This window comes from Aegilops tauschii, chromosome 5 (genome assembly GCF_002575655.3).
Source record: "Aegilops tauschii subsp. strangulata cultivar AL8/78 chromosome 5, Aet v6.0, whole genome shotgun sequence".
NCBI lineage: Eukaryota > Viridiplantae > Streptophyta > Magnoliopsida > Poales > Poaceae > Aegilops > Aegilops tauschii.
The window spans coordinates 522,853,038-522,863,665 of record NC_053039.3 but is presented as its reverse complement, the minus strand read 5'-3'; the positions used below and the strand labels follow the sequence as shown (position 1 = coordinate 522,863,665).

The 10,628-nt window shown below is 49.8% G+C and overlaps 1 non-coding gene across 1 annotated transcript; it reads left to right on the top strand.

The window, feature by feature from the left end:
* Positions 1-2,638: 2,638 nt before the first annotated feature.
* Positions 2,639-2,794, top strand: LOC120965487 (5.8S ribosomal RNA). The gene has a single exon (XR_005758540.1). It is a non-coding gene; the product is annotated as a 5.8S ribosomal RNA (ribosomal RNA).
* The last annotated feature ends 7,834 nt before the right edge of the window (positions 2,795-10,628 follow it).

Here is a 10,628-nt window from a genome sequence, read left to right as displayed (position 1 = left end):
ACCTTGACTGACAGAAAAGATGAGATTAAATGGACTTAAATGGAATTTACTCTTTTAAATCCTTTTATAGACATTTAATTGAAAATGGGATCAAATATCCACTCCTCTTTATGTGGAAGATTAAGATGGCACCTAGAGTGAAAGTGTATATGTGGCTGGCTCTTAGAAATTAAAAGGCATTGTTACAAAAGATAATCTGTTGCGCAGAGGGTGGAAAGGAGACAAAAAATATCCCTTTTGTGGGCATGAAGAAAATATTGATAATCTTTTCCATACCTGCTCAGTAGCCCGCCTATTGTGGAATGTACTGAAGTGTGCATTCAACCTAACATGCATTCCAAAAACCCTAGATTCCTTGATGAGGGTTTGGGTTAAAAAAATTGGAAAGGAAGAAAGGGGTCTAAGTGATGGTAGGAATCTCTGCCATTTGCTGGACCCTCTAGAAATTACGTAATGGAATAATCTTTGAAAACAACAAGGTTGATGATTCTTGCATTCTAGTGAATCTTTTTCTGAAATGGCTACATGATTGGAATATTTTTGCAGAAAAAACCTGCAAGAAGTGAGATGATGGTGGCCGGAGTGAAGCGGGTTGGAAGAGTTGCGGAAGAAGTGTTCAGAGCGGCGCGGGTGGCATTTGGGAACAAGAAGAATCACGGCGGGGTGACCTCGCTGGAGTTTTTTCGACCTGAGAAAGCTTCCTTCCTCCTGAATAAAAACGTTGCTATGTTTCTCTTCATCCTTTCCCTCCAGTCTCGCTATAATCTCTCTGTAATGTAATATGGAGATATGAAATCTTTCTCTTTTATGTTTGATACTATGTAATGGTGTGTTTGCTGGTGCCGGACCTATATTTGAGCCCAGGCCTTAGATATTTAGGATGCTAGAGGGGAAGTGTAGAGGGAGGGAGGGATGGCTCCTTCTCTCTTTTCTCTGTAGTAGGCTAAGATACGCGGTTTAGAAGTGGTTTCCTTCTTTTGGTTCTTGTAAGACTTGGTGATTTCTAGTAAGGGAAATTGGAGAGACGATCTCTCTTTTATCAAAAAAAAAAAAAGAATCTCCCCATCCCACCCATTTTTCCCAAAGAAAACCATAATGTAGCTACAACACGCCCCCAAATGGCCTTACATGTTGTTTATTGTGTTGAAATGTTTATGTTCTCTCCAGAAATGTTATTGAATATAGTTGTTGATTGTGGGCATGGTTTTCCTTGTGGGAATGGAAATTTTTATATCAAGATGGGGATGGGAATGGGAGTCCAAATACATGATTGGTAATCCCCATTGTCAGCTTGAGCTGCAAGTGCGTGTCTAAGAAGAGGAGAGAGAATATGGTAAAACTGGGAAAAGGAAGTAGATAAGGTTTGTGGAGCTCATAGGACACGTGTAACATAGAGAAGGGCGACAGATGCCGATGCGTTTTCAGCTGGCTGAACAGAATCATTTGCCTTTATACTCATCATGTTCTTGATCCCTGAGCAAACAGTCACTGAAACCCACACCTGCCACGGTGTCTCCTTCGTACTCCTCTGCCTATTTAAACATCAAACTCCGCGAGACCACAAGTGTATCAGCACCAACGATCACAAGTGCACAACACAAATGAGTGTTTGTACGAGTGTTTGTACAAGTGTACAAGGTTCGACAGAGGCTAGCAGGGGGCGCTACGACGCCGGTGCTGCGGCCAGCAGCGATGCGAGGGAGAGGAGCTCCTGCCACCCTCGCTGGGAGAGCCCGCACGTGATGGCCAGGGGGGAAGCGCGCCTCGCGCAGCGATTAGTAGGCATGGGGATTTTTTCATGCACACGTTGACCAACTGGAGGTAGAAGACGATTTGGAGAAGGGCCATCGAACGGTTGAGAGTCTCCAGATCTAACAGCCTGTGAGACAATAGGTTTGGGAAACCGGTATAACCCTCTAGGGATGGCCTATCATATCTTTATCTACTACTTCCTCCGTTCCAAAATAGATAACTCAACTTTATACTAACTTTGTATTAAAGTTAGTACAAAGTTGAGTCATTTATTTTGAAACGGAGGGAGTAATAAAGGACGGAGGCTTTCATAGTTCTTCATCCGTCGTCGTTTTATATCCATTGATTTTGTGTTAAACATAAAGATTGACGACTCGGATTTGAAGGGATATATGAACGTTTCGTATAGGCAGAAACCTGGCCAGCTAGGTCCAATCGGAAAAAAAAAACGTGCAAACTAATAGACCGGCTAGGAGTCCTAGAAATCAACGTGGCCGTAGAATTAGGTTAGTTTTATATTCATTAGTACTCCTGCAAGTCGGCTTGCATGGCGCCTGTATATGTAACTTTAACATAACTAGGAAACTTATTCCAAAATACAAGGAGACCAGATGCTTTATAAATTCAGTTTTGCTAAAGCACGTTTAGATGTGCCAATTGTCGTGACCCTGACCAAAACAGACCGCGCCCGCGTCATCCAATCCATCGGCGGCGGTGAAAACCGTCGCTCGGCCAATGCCTCGACCACCTCCCCTCCTCGGAGTGGGTGGTGGCTCGGGGTAAAAGAACCCACGGCGTCAAAGGCGTCAAGGAACACTGTGCCTAACCCGAGGGCATGGCTAGCTTGCTAGCCGTCCCTTGTGTTGCAAAGCTATTTAATCCACACGACTCTCGGCAACGGATATCTCGGCTCTCGCATCGATGAAGAACGTAGCGAAATGCGATACCTGGTGTGAATTGCAGAATCCCGCGAACCATCCAGTCTTTGAACACAAGTTGCGCCCGAGGCCACTCGGCCGAGGGCATAATTGTAACGGCGGGGCCCATGGTCAGCGAACCATACCGGACGGGAGTCGAACCAGCCGAGGCGGGACCGAGCCAGGAGGAGTAGTCGAGTCGTGTGGTTACTTAAGGGCCAAGTGTGGCCAGTTGTAAGGCATGATATGACATAATTGAACCGAACGGAGAGAAGCTGATCTTCCTCCTCCTTATCCCCTTCCTTCCCTTCGTCTCACCTACCTCCCCTGCTCGCTCTCCCTCCTCAGATCCGTAGCCTAGATCGGTTCCCTTACATCTGGTATCAGAGGTCCAGCCTGTCGATCTGGAGACCACCTACCCCAAGCCACGTTACCATACGAAGCAAACGTAGCAAGCGGCGGCGATGGAGGAACAAATCGCGGCCCTCGCCAAGGCCATCCACGACGGGCGGCTGGCCAACGAGGCTCGCCTCGACGCGATCCAGCAGTCGTTGGAGCTGTGGAGGCCTGCGGTCACTCATCTTCAACAACAAGTCGACGAGCTGCGCACGCAAGTGGGGCGCATCGCGCTACACCCGATCCTGGCGGCGCCACCGGATCCGATCCCGGAGGGCGACGCGGTGGTGCGACCGGCCTCGGCATCCGCCACCGCCGAGCACCACGGGCCGTTAGGCCACGGCGAGATCAACACCACTGGGGGCATGGCACACGGGGTGGTCACCACCCAGTTGCTGCCTCCGGTCAAGGGTAAGTCCTTAGCCGATCCCCATGCTCTAGTTGCTGTTTGTGCATCTGATTCGCCCATACCGCATTAGATCGACCCGCCCATGCCACATTTCCCCAACTGGTCGTTGCCTAAACTTGATTTTCCGGCGTTCGACGGGGAAAATCCGTAATTCTAGACAACCAGATGCGAGAAATACTTTGATGTGTATGGTGTGCAGCCAGATCTGTGGGTTCGCGTCGCTACCTTACACTTCACGGGTAGTGCGGCGCGCTGGCTGCAACTTCAGGAGTCTAGGAGTGGATCGATGCACTGGGATGAACTCTGTACAGCCTTAGGCACGAAATTTGGGAGAGAGCAGTATCAGGTGCACCTTCGGCAGTTCCGTCTGCTGAAACAAACTGGCACAGTGCACGAGTACATGTTGCAATTTGAGGAAATCATGCATCACTTGTTAGCGCATAACCCTGCTTTTGATCCTGTGTTTTTTACCACACAATTCTTAGAAGGGCTTAAACATGAGATTCGCGTGGGTGTGTTATTACATCAGCCAAAGGACTTGGACTCCGCTTTCTCGCTGGCTTCTTTGCAGGAGGAGGCGCTGGAAGCGATTCCCCGTCGAGATCATCGACGGCAAGAGGACGGGGGGCCGCGCATACCACCTAGTCCCGTCAGGGTCGTCGGCGCGCCGCAGCCACGCCAGCAACCACCAGGCGTATCGGTGGCCGCAGAGGATCGCCGGGGCCAGGAAGCAGCAAATGCCCCCGAGCGGGTAGGCCGCGGAGACGATCGCGTGGCGGCGCTCAGGAATTATCGCCGCGCCCGCGGACTCTGCTTCAAGTGCCGTGAGCGGTGGGGGCAAGGCCACCAATGTGCGCCTACAGTCCAGCTCCACGTCGTCGAAGAGCTCTTGGAGCTACTGCAAGCAGAGTACCCAGAGCAGCAGCATGACGACGAAGGCCGGAGGTGTTGATGTCCATCTCCAAGCTGGCCACGACAGGTCAAACCACACCATGTACAGTGAGGTTGCTGGGGCGAATCGAAGGCGTCGAGGTGCTGATTCTCGTCGACTCAGGCAGCTCACATAGCTTCCTGGGTGAGCAAAGCGCTGCGAGAACGCAAGCCGCAGTGCAGCCACTGATTCCAGTCCCGGTGAAGATAGCCGATGGGGGCACTCTATCATGCACAGGCATTCTGCCGCGATGCAAGTGGAAGACACAGGGGCAAGTTTTTTAGTCTGACCTGCGAGTGCTATCTCTAGGGTGCTATGACATGGTCCTCGGAATGGATTGGTTAGAGCAATGTGGACCGATGTGGGTGGACTGGACCAACAAAACGCTGCAGTTCATCCACGAGGGCAAAGAGGTGTTGTTGACAGGGATTCAATCTCAACTGCAGACAGTTCCCGAGGTGTCAGCTGCTCAGCTCAGAGCTATGGAAGCTGAAGGCGATATCCTCCATTTCGTGACTCTATGTGCAATGGCGCCTGAGGAGACCAACAAGGGAAAACTTCCAACTGAAGTACAGACAGTGCTCGACGACTTCCAAGTGGTCTTTACAGAACCTACAGGGCTTCCTCAGCATGGGGATTGGGATCACTCGATCACACTGTTGCCAGGGGCCAAACCAGTTAACATCCGGCCATACCGTTACACCCCGGAGCAGAAGACGGAGATCGAAAACCAAGTTAAAGAAATGCGGAAGGCTGGACTAATTACCCCAAGCATCAGTCCCTTCTCATCACCAGTGTTGTTAGTCAAAAAGAAAGATTTGACCTGGCGGTTCTGCGTGGACTTTAGACATCTGAATGCCATTACAGTTAAGAACACATATCCCCTGCCGGTAATCGATGAACTGCTCGACGAACTAGCAGGATCCAAGTGGTTCTCGAAGTTGGACCTGCGAGCAGGATACCACCAGATCAGACTGCGTCCTGAAGATGAAGAAAAGACAACGTTTAAAACGCATCAAGGACACTTTCAGTTCCGTGTGCTTCCTTACGGAGTGACAGGTGGACCAACCACGTTTCAAGGGAGCATGAACACAATGTTTGGACCACTGCTGCGCAAGAGGGTTTTGGTTTTCATGGACGATATCCTGATGCACTCAACCACCTTCCCTGACCATCTTCTGCTGTTACGTCAAGTGCTCTCCATACTGAAGGCAAACGACATGCGAGCGAAACTCTCCAAATGCACATTCGCACAGAACGGCATCTCATACTTGGGGCACCAGATTAGCGAGGTAGGAGTCTCAACACTTCCAGACAAGATTCAAGCAGTGACAACTTGGCCGCAGCCAGCATCAGTGAAGGAATTGCGCGGGTTCCTGGGGTTAGCCGGTTACTACCGCAAATTCGTGCGCAACTTTGGCATCATCAGCCGGCTCCTCACAGATCTTCTCCGCAAGAACTCGTTGTTCATCTGGACGAACGTCACCGAAGAGGCATTCCAAGAACTCAAACGCGCTCTCATCCAAGCCCCGGTGCTGGCATTACCGGACTTCTCGAAGCAGTTTGTGGTGGAGACTGACGCAAGTGCTACTGGAGTGGGGGCAGTCCTGATGCAAGAAGCACATCCCATCGCTTACTTGAGTAAGGCACTCTGTCCGCGGAACCTGGGCCTCTCAGCATACGAGAAGGAATGTTTGGCGCTGCTATTGGAAATCGACCATTGGCGACCTTACCTCCAACATGCAGAGTTTCTGATCCGCACCGATCAAAAGAGCCTGCTCAATCTCACTGATCAGCGCTTGAATACCCCAATTCAACAGCGCGCGTTTACCAAATTGGTGGGGCTACAGTTTCGTATTCAGTACAAGGCAGGACCACTGAACCGAGCCGCAGATGCACTGTCGAGACGCCGACATGAGCAACATTCAGAGCTGAATGCCGTGTCAGTGTGCAGACCAGTGTGGCTGGACGCTATTGTGGCCGGCTATCAGAAAGATCCAATTGCGCGGCAGAAACTAGCGCAGCTAGCAGTCAATCCGGAGGCCGAGAGTGGTTTCACCTTGCAGGAAGGTGTGATCCGCGAGCACGACCGCGTGTGGATTGCAGAGGACAAGGACACACAGCAGTCTATCATCAAATCGCTGCATGACAGAGCAGTAGGGGGCCACTCGGGATTCCACGCTACATACAATCGAATCCGACGACTCTTCTCATGGAAAGGGATGAAAGAAATGATCAAGACCTTCGTCCGCTCTTGCTCCACTTGTCAACAGGCCAAGACAGAGCGCAGATCACATGCAGGACTACTGCAACCCTTACCCATTCCGAAGAAACCGTGGGCAGTCATATCATTGGATTTCATCGAAGGATTGCCAGCGTCGGGTGGCTTCGACGTGATCTTGGTCGTCGTCGACAAGTTCTCGAAGTACGCACATTTCCTGCCGCTGAAGCACCTGTTCACAGCCTTGCAAGTCGCAACAGTGTTCATGCGGGACATATACAAGCTGCACGGCTTGCCAATGGCCATCATCTCTGACCGTGACCGCATCTTCACAAGCAACATTTGGCAAGAACTCTTGAAACTCTCGCAAACACAGTTGCGCCTCAGCTCATCGTATCACCCCCAGGCGGACGGACAGACAGAGCGGGTCAACCAATGTGTGGAGACCTACCTTAGGTGTGCAGTGCACGCGTGCCCGAAGAACTGGTTCAAATGGCTCTTTCTGGCAGAATACTGGTATAACACTTGTTTCCACTCGGCACTGGGGCGTACGCCGTTCGAAGTGATCTATGGGCACCTGCCTCGGGAATTTGGTGTGATCCAAGTTGAGGAATGCACGGTGCCAGACCTGGCAGCATGGCTGAAGGAGAGGGAGGTTATGCACGTGCTGCTGCAGCAACATCTGAAACAGGCTCAAGACAGGATGAAGAAGCAGGCAGATCAGCACAAGACAGACAGGCAGTTCGCCGTGGGAGACTCAGTATACTTGCGCCTGCAACCGTACATCCAGACATCGCTAGCTCAACGGCCATACCAAAAGCTGGCCTTCAGATACTATGGACCATACAAGATTATCGGGCGCGTGGGAGCGGTGGCATACAAGTTACAACTTCCGACAGAAAGCAGGATACACAATGTGGTGCATGTATCCCAGCTCAAGCAAGCAGTTGGAGTGGATGTGCCAATCGCAGGTTCGCTCCCTCCTGACAACGCCACTTTGCAAGCCTTGCATATTCCTTGCAGTATCCTTGACGATCAGTACGGCGACGCGTCAAGTACCACCAGGCGCGTGCGGGTGCTCTAGGACAATCTACCAGCATCCAGGGCCACTTGGGAAGATCCGGATGAGCTCCGTCGCCGTTTTCCAGCAGCACCGGCTTGGGGGCAAGCCGGCTCACAAGGAGGGGAGAATGTAACAGTGGGGCCCATGGTCAGCGAACCAGACCGGACGGGAGTCGAACCAGCCGAGGCGGGACCGAGCCAGGAGGAGTAGTCGAGTCGTGTGGTTACTTAAGAGCCAAGTGTGGCCAGTTGTAAGGCATGATATGACATAATTGAACCGAACGGAGAGAAGCTGATCTTCCTCCTCCTTATCCCCTTCCTTCCCTTCGTCTCACCTACCTCCCCTGCTCGCTCTCCCTTCTCAGATCCGTAGCCTAGATCGGTTCCCTTACAATAATCCACTCGATTTTCTTCGGAGAAAGTTTAGCGTCGTCGAGCGAACAAAACCGAGCGCCGGTGAGATTATACTGGATGAGGCGGTAGACACCAACGGTGGTGTGTGTCACCCAGCTCGAAGCATGCGAGGAAGACAAGCAGGACGACGTTGGAGCCGCGCGGGACGCCGAAAAGATTATACGGAAAGAGGTGGCAGACGCCGATGACTGACCCAGGCGAGGAAGACGTGCAGGATGTGTGGGGCGGTAGCCGGGGATCCGAAGAGGATGCCTGAGGGCCGCGCGAGCATGACCAGATCGTCCCCGAGTCGGATCTGTCGCCTCATGTTGCTGAGCTATCAGACGACGATGCAGAGGCTCGGGTCGAAGGCGGCCATGGTGGATGGATTGCCGGCGGCCACGCGATAAAGAGGAAGTATCCAAGGCTTGGAAGCCGGCCAGCCGGGTCGATCTGCCGGCGCAGCGCCAGCCGGTCGGGAGGTTCAAGGTGAGCGGGTTGGGTGGGTCGTCGGCAGTCACGCGAGGGAGCTCATGTCTCATGTGGCGATGCTCAGTGCGCGAGATGCCGCAGAGCAGTGGTGGAGCGGAGCGGCGACCACGATGCTAGAGCGTTGGGGAGAGAGATCGGTTAGGGGAGGCCCAATGCTGGTGGAGGCACGCAGGTGGAGCTCGAGCACCACTCGGCGATCGACAAAAGGAGTCGCACGGCTTTGTAGCGACTGCGGTGGTGCCGGTTGATCTGAGAAGACTGGGACCTGCCTCCAAGGTCCTGTCGGCGCCGGTTCGGGTTGACGTGCGCGTCGTGTGCACTTCTACTAAATTGCTGGCTACGTGCATATCTGTATGTGTGCTGCAGCAAAATATTTGGATGTGTGTGTATTTGTGTGTGTGGCGTGTGATGCTGCTAACTTGCTGTGTACAGTTGGCTTCCAAGAGAATTACATTGAGATATTACACATGAAGATATGATCACAAGAGGAGAAATATGTAGCAGTGCGATTGTTCTAGCTCCATAATTATTACAAGAAAACGCCGCCTCCCAAGAACAAACTAACTACTCTCCCAAGAAAGAAGGAGGAGAAAAGGAATAACAAAGAAGAGAGAAAATACGTAGTGATGATATATCTATTTGCAAGTCATAGCAATGCAGTTTTTTAATTACTAGGAAAATTGCCCGTGTGTTGGAACAGAAAAAAAATAATAGATGCATGTATCATTAACTTTTCTAATGAAAATTCAGTTCATGGTTTAAGTAATAAGAAAGAAAACAATGTCTTTTTTTGCGGGTGCAAAGAAAATACATACTTCTATCTAACTATATGAGCAATACCAAACATCCAGAATCCACGTCGTACCATAAACATAATTTTTACAGTAAATTCAAATTTCTATTTTTTATAATCAAATTTGACTTTGTGTATATCGCTTGACGTAGTAATTTGTAAACTTACAAAGTTTTTGAAGTTTTGTAGGTAGCTACACAACAGGGAAGTACGTGCGAGCAAAGAAAATACATGTCTGAATATGAACATTATCCACGAGAGCGGCTAATCTGCACCCGGGCTCAGCTGCACCCGCGCTCACGGAAAAATTCAAAACAAATACAAAAAAAATTCAAAAAATTCCAAAAAAAAATTGTGTGGTAAATAATTTGATGCGTGAGGTCCGCTCCAAAATTCAACTTGTTTGGACATTTGAGCAGCTCTGTGCAAAAAAGACAAAATCGGGGTCTGTAAACAAGTTTACTGTTCACGAACTGTTTTGACCCGATTTGTCTTTTTTGCACAGAGCTGCTCAAATGTCCAAACGAGTTGAATTTTGGAGCGGACTTCATGCATCAAATGATCTACCACACAAAAAAATAATTGGATTTTTTTAAAAAAAATTAGTATTTGTTTTGAATTTTTTTCTGACCGGGAGCAGATGAGCCTGGGCACCGATTTGGATTTTCGCATTATCCACAAGCTTGTTTGTCCCTCGCACATAGTTTCCCCTTCCATCCCAAATCGCTCTTGATCTTCTAGCGCATGTGACTATCGAATGATTCATCTTTGAGATGTTGACTGGAACATCACTTCATGTCTAGGGTGAAAACTCTTGTCTTGGTCTTCTACCAGATGTGATGATGATGGTGCGAGAACTTTTATGCCTTCTTGAAAAGGTTGTTGCGGGAGAAGTCGACTTAGTCGTAGGTGTTAGTATCTAATGGTTCAACCCATAGTTGACTTTGGTATTTATTCTACTTCTTTACTTAATATTAAAAGACGGAGGCTTTCATAGTTTCCCCTACGTCACCTCTTTATATCCGTTGATTTTATACTAAACGGAAAGATTGATGGTTGAGATTTTTTCCTACTTTTACATCAACTAGATTTTCATCCGCCTATGTTTTCTTCCATATGTCACACGTGCAAAACCCGGAAAGTCAAACAAAAAACCCAGAAAGTCAGAACAACCACGTCGCCGTCGCCGCAATTCTGCTAAATATAACCCACAATCCTTTTTAAGTGAAATTTTGGTCCGTTCGCTTCATCTTCTTCCAAAC